Source organism: Dioscorea cayenensis, chromosome 14, assembly GCF_009730915.1.
Source record: "Dioscorea cayenensis subsp. rotundata cultivar TDr96_F1 chromosome 14, TDr96_F1_v2_PseudoChromosome.rev07_lg8_w22 25.fasta, whole genome shotgun sequence".
Classification (NCBI taxonomy): Eukaryota; Viridiplantae; Streptophyta; class Magnoliopsida; order Dioscoreales; family Dioscoreaceae; genus Dioscorea; species Dioscorea cayenensis.
Window position 1 is genome coordinate 5932749 of NC_052484.1, and position 8576 is coordinate 5941324.

At 34.6% G+C, this 8576-nt stretch overlaps 1 pseudogene; it reads left to right on the forward strand.

Annotated features, from left to right (window-relative positions):
• Positions 1-1709: 1709 nt before the first annotated feature.
• Positions 1710-2983, forward strand: LOC120276068 (annotated as a pseudogene).
• The last annotated feature ends 5593 nt before the right edge of the window (positions 2984-8576 follow it).

Consider the following 8576-nt stretch of genomic DNA (forward strand, 5'->3'; position numbering starts at 1 on the left):
TGTTGGCACCTAACATGCAATTGGTTTGCAACACAAATTGTGACACATTATTTACAACAATTTGTTGGCGTTGCAAACTGTGTCGCAAAATTTGAATCGCCTGGTTGAACTTATTATCAATTTTTATATCATTAATTATTTCTTATTATTAATTATTTTTTCCAATGTGATCTTGAATGCCATGTTCCTTTTAAAAAGATTAAAAAGAACATGTTTTGCATGAATTATAACCAAGTCGAGAAATACTTGAAAATTAAAAAAAATCACCACATATTTGCATATGCATCCTTTTCAAATTTCAATTATATAATTTACTTTATTTGTATTTTATTGTATTTTTCGGTCGAGACTCTATATAAAATTTAATTTTTAAAAAATTAAAAAGGTTATATTGGATAGATATTGTATCATAAATTCCATTTTAATAAGGGTATTTCTCAAATCTCTATTCCAAAAAAAATATTTAAATAATAATAATAATTTAATTTTTTTATCAAAAAAGGGATCATTAGTGTATATATGGCACATAAGCAAATAGAAATTTATTTTTAAAAACTATAAAAACTATATTTTGTTATAATTAGGTTCATGAAAAAAAAATTATTAAAAAAATAAAAAATCTTTTGAATTATTATTTTGTAAAATGTCAATAAAAAATAATATTGAAAAAAAATGTTGTTAAAGAAATGATATTATACCAAAAAATTTATAGCCTAGTGGTACTTAACCTTATTGTGGAAAACGATGATGAGTTCAAGACTCATTTGAAAAAATAATGGTAATGATCGTAGATTGTGGGTGCACGAGTTAGATGAATAATTCCCAGCCAATGTTCATACTCTTGATATATATAGTGTTTGTTGTTTTTGTAAAAAAAAAATTGTCAAAATCTTATTTTGTATTTTTTTACATAATTTTATTTTATTTTTTTATCCATCAACTATTCGGATTCGACAATGGAGACTCTACAAATGTAACCCTTCCTATTAGATTTAATGTAACTAGGCATTTCCCCAGGCTTCACATTGGTGATTTTAAAATTTGTAAGGAGTTTTGAGGCAATATCATATATAAAATAATATAATTAAACAACTTAGAAATTATTTTATACCTTGGATTTCAAAAGTCTCATGGACATTTATTGCATAAATAATTAGGTGTAATTAATGTTTTTCAATTATTAATATTATAAGTAATATAAATAAAAATTTAAATATTATTTAAAAAATTAAATTATTCCTTGAAATGCTTTTGGAGTAGATTATACATCTACTTTAATAGTATGTATAGATTAAAGGTTAATCATTATTTAATTAATATTTTACATAATTTTAAGAGATTTGTTTAAAATAACATTTTTATTTTTACCTCTATATATCTGAAAATTCGTCTAGTATATATTTTCAATAAAACCAAATACCATGTAGAATAAAAATTTTAATATATAAACAAATTAATCCGGATATATATATATGAATTTAACGGAAAAATAATTTAAAAAATATTTATAGAATGGAGAGCATTCCACCCTTATCGGATCAGCTAAACAACCGGGTTCGGATCTAAAACCGTAACAAAAAAACCCGAATTTGTTAAAAGTCCAAAGAAGATACGCTCGGTTCTTACTTCTCTCCCTCGTCATCGCCACCGCCCAAATCTAGGGTTCCGGCTATTACCTCCTCTCTAGGGTTTCATCGTTTCTTCAATCGATGAATACCCACGCTGTTCCCCCTTCCCGCCGCTCGCGCCGTGTTGCGCCCTTCGCTTTGTCGAAGAAGCCTCCCGCTTCATCGGAGAACGGCGCCGCTACTGTCAAGCCTTCGTCCCCTAACCAAGCCCCGTGAGATTCTTTCCTTATTCCTTATTCATTGGTCTTTTTTGTTCTTTTATCTCTCCGGTTTTGATTAATTGATGTGTAATTGTGTTGGAATATAGGGGGTAGTGGGGAGAAGATGGTGAAGAAGCTTAGGCTTTCGAAAGCGCTGACGATTCTCGAGGCGACGACGGTATCTGATGCTTGCTGGAGGATGGCCGCGCGACGGGTCGATGCTGTTCTGTTGATTGATGCGAATGGGCTTCTCTCAGGCATTGTCACTGATAAGGTTTGTATCTTGATTCGGTTTATCTTGGGGGTGCTGGATTTTGGGCGTTTTTAGTTTTTGATTGTGGGTTTTTTTTTATTGGATAGGATATTGTAGTGAGGGTGATAGCTGAAGGTTTGAGGACGGAGCAGACTATTGTTTTGAAGATCATGACGAGGAACCCAGTGTTTGTGATGGCGGATACTTTGGCTATTGAAGCATTGTAGAAGATGGTACAAGGTGCACTCTCTTATTTACTTGCTTTAGTACAAAGCTATATCCTTTTTGCGATGTTGCAGAGTTAAGTACTGTTTGCTTTGGTTTCGTATTTAATGGGCTTTTTAAATTGAGCGAGATATTCTGTACTGATGTACTTAAAGAGGAAGGTAAACGGTGAAAATAGTATTATTTCCCACAATTTTGAGTCAAGTTTCTAAGGTAAGAACAACGTCCTGATATTTCTTTGATATGCTGGATTTATTATTTGTGCTGAGTAATTTGTGGGCAGTGCTGGAAAAATATAGATATTGATATTTATCATAATGATATTTTGTTTAATTTTCTAACGTAATATTCTGATTTTATGTGATATTAGATTGGAATTTTATGTTCTATAGTAATTTGCAGTTATACTTAACCCACTTGTTCTAACTTTTTTTTTATTTTCTGTCCTGTGATATTTCACTTGATCTATGATAGGAAAGTTTAGGCATCTTCCTGTTGTTGATAATGGTGAAGTTATCACCATGTTAGATATCACAAAATGCCTTTACGATGCTATAGCAAGAATGGAGAAGGCTGCAGAGCAGGGCATTGCTATTGCGGCAGCTGTTGAAGGTGATGAACGTCATTGGGGAAACAATTTTTCAGGTTCATTTCCTATAAACTTTTGCATGGATTAGAGTTTTCTTTGATGGTGTGTGTTAGTGTTGTTTATGGGGTGTATTCTGCTATCTCTTGTTATGCTAACTCTTTCATGTCTTATAGCATGCAACTAAATAGAGAATAGTGCAAATTTCTTTGGTATTATATGCAACTACTAAGAATTGAGTAATAATATCTACTTTCTCTCTTGAAATGTATCTGTGTGATGAAGGTAGTGCAGTTTCAAGTCTTATGCCTTTTCACAACATGTGAGATTTTATTTTGTCACCCATGGAATCGTCTTTGGATTATGTTATGGCCATATTTTAGTTCTTTTTTTCTCAGATATAATCTTGAGGTTTTGAGGTGGAATTTTCTTTTATTCCCCACTTCATTAGGTAGTGACAAAGGTAGGAGTTATTCTTTGAAGTTTGAATGGCAGAAAATTGAGAAACTAAAAGTTTTCAGACAAGTTTTTTGTGAATTTCAGTTTGCTTCTCTCATATTGGTACATAAGCCGCGTATACATTTCCATAGAAGAGATTACAGTAAAGACTTTAATATGAGCACAGGGGCTTCATGTTACTGAATTACAAAATCATGATCTACAGGAAAGTTTACTGTGTTGTCTTCTTAACGTCTCCGTCACACCATGTATCCCATGATTATTCTTGACACACTCGTGACTCACATTTAGGAGCTTGTTCTTGAACTTTTCTGAATGTATTGATCATGAATTGCATTCTAGACCACTTTGAGCTGTACTCATTTTCATATCTGTGGCTGAAAACCAATTTGTCTGACAAGTTGTAAACTTGATCTTTCTCCAAACATTAAGTTATCTTGTTTATCAAACTCATTTTCTTTTTTCATTCTCATGCTTTACAAATGCAACATTACTCTGATTCTTAATTTTACTTCTGTTTCCCTACTCATTGATAACTCTCACTGATAACTCTCACGCCTAGGTATGCTCAAACATTTATATTCTTCTACTCCATTGGATTACACCTCTTGGTTTTCGCATGTCTCTACAAAATGTCAGCGTTAAGCTATCTCAGGTGATCCATTGACCAACCGAACATTTCTTTTTACCAATTTTATCCATACAATCTCTATGTAATTCAGCTACATCACATTACCTGCAGCACAATGCATGGACATGAGGAAAGCTTTGTCGACGCCAATAGCCACACACTACCTCATTGACATTTGGAAACCTTGTAAGTTCTGGAACAGCTGTTTGGGGCCATATACATATATACTGGTAACTGGATGCTGTCTAAGATGATATGTTAATGAAGTCTATAAACACTGTCATGTGTAGATAAGGTTGAGAGTTCTCTGATTTTTTGTGATGAGAAAGTCTGGTTTTGTTGTTGATGTTTGGTATTCATGTAAAATGTTATATTACAAGCAAAGGAAAGCTGATCATGAAAAATATTTGCGTAAGTTGAAACTCTCATGGACTGCATGGTTTTTTTACAGCTCCCTGGAATCACTAAAAATGGAATGGATTATCAATATCATGGATGATGATGGAAATTCTTCAAATATTATAATACAAAACATGGAACTATCTTGTTCTATGAATATTGTGCAATGGATTGGTGGCATAAGTTTACAACAAATGTTTATTTATTCATTTGTAGAAAAACTCAACTTACAACTTTTAATATAAGCTTGAGTTTGTTGTTAATTATTCAGTAAATTTCTTGATGTTGTCTAATTGTTTTTATATTTGCATAGTGGATTGTAAATTAGGCTTTAAAACAGGTTTGTGAAAATAATTAAAAAATTATTATAAATAATCATGATTATGAATAATTAATTTGCGATAATAAAATTGTGTCGCAGAATATCTCACCAAGATGCAACACAATTTGTAATTATCGTAATGTGCCTCAAATTTTGTTGCAAAACATCACACATTTGCAACATAATTTGCGACACAAAAAGTTTTGCGACAAACAAAATGGGTCACAAAATTTGTTGCAAAAAGACTCAATATTTGCAACGCAATTTGTGACACATAAAGTTTTTCGACAATCAAAATAAGTCACAAAGAATGTTGCAAAAAGTATAAAAATAGTTGCAACATTTATTGCGACACAGAAATTGTGTCGCAATAAATTGTCGCATATCGTTGTAAATTGAATAGCAAATATTGTTTCAGAAGATTTATATATGGTGATTAAATTTGCAACGTTTTTATTGTGTCGCAAATTTGCGACACAATCTTCAAAAGTGTCTCAAATATTTGCGACATCTGAAACGCGATACATTTTATTATATCGCAAATTATGTTGCAAATTGTGATCTGTAACACATTTTTATTGCAAAATGTGTCGCAAATTGCGTTTTTTGTTATAGTGCAATGTGAATGCTTATAATTTAGATTCAACATGAATAATTGGTGATTAAGAGTTATTGAGATTTCAATTTGAATGCTTGGATGATGATTGAAATTTAATATGAATTCTAATTACAAGTTTGAGTTTGATCTTGATTATATTCGTGATTTATTATTTAACTAGAGATTAATAGCTTTATTTGGAACTTTACTTCTACCCTAATATTTCCATACAAGGGATCATTGGAAAGTCTAGAAAACTGACTTTTCAAAAAAATTTGAATCATTGCATTTAGTGTTGTATGTAAAAGAAATCAAGTTTTATGCAGATTGAACTTTTCAACAAAAAAAATTTTGGACAATCAAATAAATCTAATGCTTAAACAATGAGGAAATTAGACCCACAAACAATGAAGATTAAATGAAGGGAGAGAAAAAGAAGAAGAATTGCACATGAGATATATGGAGAACAATCTACAGGTAAAAGAGAAACTCTGCAGTATTGATAGACAAAATATGTGAGAAGGAAAAATAAGTTGTATGTTCATTAGACCAACCCATATAAATACAAGAATGATGTATACAGGAGTGTGTACACTTAAGGGTATATATGTATAAGTATATAGTATATATACAAATAATATTATTACTCTAACACTCCCCCTCAAACTCATGGTGGATTATAAACCGAGAGTTTGTCATCTAAAAACTGAAATCGAGAGACAGTATGTACCTTAGTGAAATGATCAGCAAGTTGATGTGTAGAGGCAACATAAGGAAGAAGAATACTACCAGCAAGATAATGATGACGAACAAAGAGAAGAGCGACCTCAAGATACTTCGTGCATTCATGGAATACAAGGTTGGCAGCGATTTTAATGGCACTCTGGTTATCATAGTGGATAGGAGTGAGGCCAGAGATAAAAACACCAAAGTCCATCAACATTTGTCGCAACCAAAGAACATCCTTAGCAGTGGAGGACATAGCACCGTACTCAGCCTCAGCAGTAGAAAGAGCAACAGTAGATTGTTTCTTGCTTTTCCAAGAGATAAGGGAATCTACAAGGAAAATGCAGAAACCAGTAGTAGAACGTCAATCAGAGGCATCACCTGCTCAATCAGCATCACAATAGGCGCGCAACTCAAGAGAAGACGTGACAGAGAAAAGTAAAGAACTAGATATAGTATCACGAAGATAACGAAGAACTCGTAAGAGGGCAGTATAATGAATAGAGCGAGGAGCACTCACAAACTGACTAAGAACATGAACAACATATGCAATATTAGGCAGATTAATGGTCAGATAGACAAGAGCACCAACAAGTCCATGATAGCGAGTAGGATCAGGCAGAAGCTCACAATCAAAAGAGGAGAGTCGGTAATGCAGCTCAATAGGAATAGAGGCAGTGCGAAGATTGGTGATATCAGCTCGTCAAAAAATATCTGATATGTACTTCTGTTGAGACACCAAGTAACCTCGACGAGAATAAGCAACCTCAAGACCCAGAAAGTAACGAAGAGGGCCAAGATCTTTTATCTAAAACTCGGTGTGTAATTGTTGTTTCAATGAAAGAATAGTATCAACATCATCACCAGTGATAACCATATCATCAACATAAAGAAGAAGAATAGTGATGCCACGAGTAGTCTGCCGAGTGAAGAGGGCAGAATCATGAGAGCTTTCAGTAAAACCAAGAGTAAGAACCACATTGCGAAATCGCTCAAACCAGGCACGAGGAGCCTGTTTGAGTCCATAAATCGAAGACAAGAGACATGCTGAGAAGGATGAGAGAAACCAAGAGAAGGAGTCATATAAACGTCCTCAGAAAGGTCTCCATGTAAGAAGGTATTGGTCACATCTAACTGATGAAGTGGTCAATGACGAGCAGCAGAAATAGCGAAAAGAAGATAAACAGTAGTCAACTTGGCCATAGGAGCAAATGTCTCCTCATAATCAATGCCATACTCCTGATTAAAACCATAAACAACAAGACGCGCTTTGTGGCGCTCAATACTACCATCGGCTCTGGTCTTGACTCGATAGACCCACAGACAACTAATAGGAGTAACACCAGATGGAAGAGGAACAAGATCCCATGTATGCATGCGCTGAAAACCATCAAGTTCCTCTGACATAGCCTATTGCCACTAGGGATGTTTGACATAGCCTGTTGCCACATAGCGAGTGAATAGAAGCAAGAAAGGCTTGGAAATCAGAAGAATAAGTAGATGAGAAAGAAAGGGCATAACGAGCAGGAGGGCGGTGAGAACGGTCTGGGTAACGACGAGGGACAGTAGGGACATCTTTAGGAGAAGATGGGTCGGCAGAGAGAGGAGACGAATTACCAGAATTATCAATACACCCAGAAGAAGAGGAAAGATGAACGTAGGAAGTGTCTATGGAGACGTCTAGAAGGGGCATAGAATTGGCAGTGGTGGTGGAACTCGGAAGAACTATGAAGGAGAGAGAAGAGGATGTAGTAGCGGAAGACTGAAGAAAGGAAAGATTTGGGAAAGATAAAGAGACATAAGGAGTATTTTCTAGAAAAGTAACTTGACGGGAAATACGAAGACGGTGAGAATGAGGATCATAACAGCGATAACCCTTATGTTCAGAGCTATATCCAAGAAAAATACACATGGCAGAACGAGGAGAACGTTTGTTTCTCTCGACAATGGGTAAGAGAACAAAACAGGTGAAACCGAACGTGCGAAGATGTCCATAGGAGGGAGGAATATAGTACAGATACTCATAAGATGTGATACCAGAGAGAGTGGCAGTAGGAGTGTGATTAATTAGATAGATAGATGTAAGGATGGCTTCAGCCCAAAAGGATTGAGGGACAGAAGAGGTAAAAAGAAGTGCACGTGCAGTGTCTAAGATATGACGATGATTGCGCTCAGTGACACCAGGATTGATGCGTTTACCAAATTGAGTATATACCATTTGCACAAATTGAGAGTAAATGGCAAAAACCTTAGATCGGGAACGCATTAAATCAAACCAAGTATAACACGAGAAATCATCAATAAAAGATATGTAATAGAAGTAACCACCACGAGAGGAGAATGGTGCAAGACCCCAAATATCAGAATGAACTAGATCAAAAGTAGATTCAGAAATAGATTCTCTTGAAGAGAAAGGAAGAGCAGTAGGTTTAGCAAGTTTACAACCCAGACATAGATGTGAGGGAAGGAAAGAAACAGAGTCAAGAGTACCTGAACTGGCTAAGAGTTTCAGGCCAGAACTAGACAAGTAACCAAGGCAACTGTGCCAA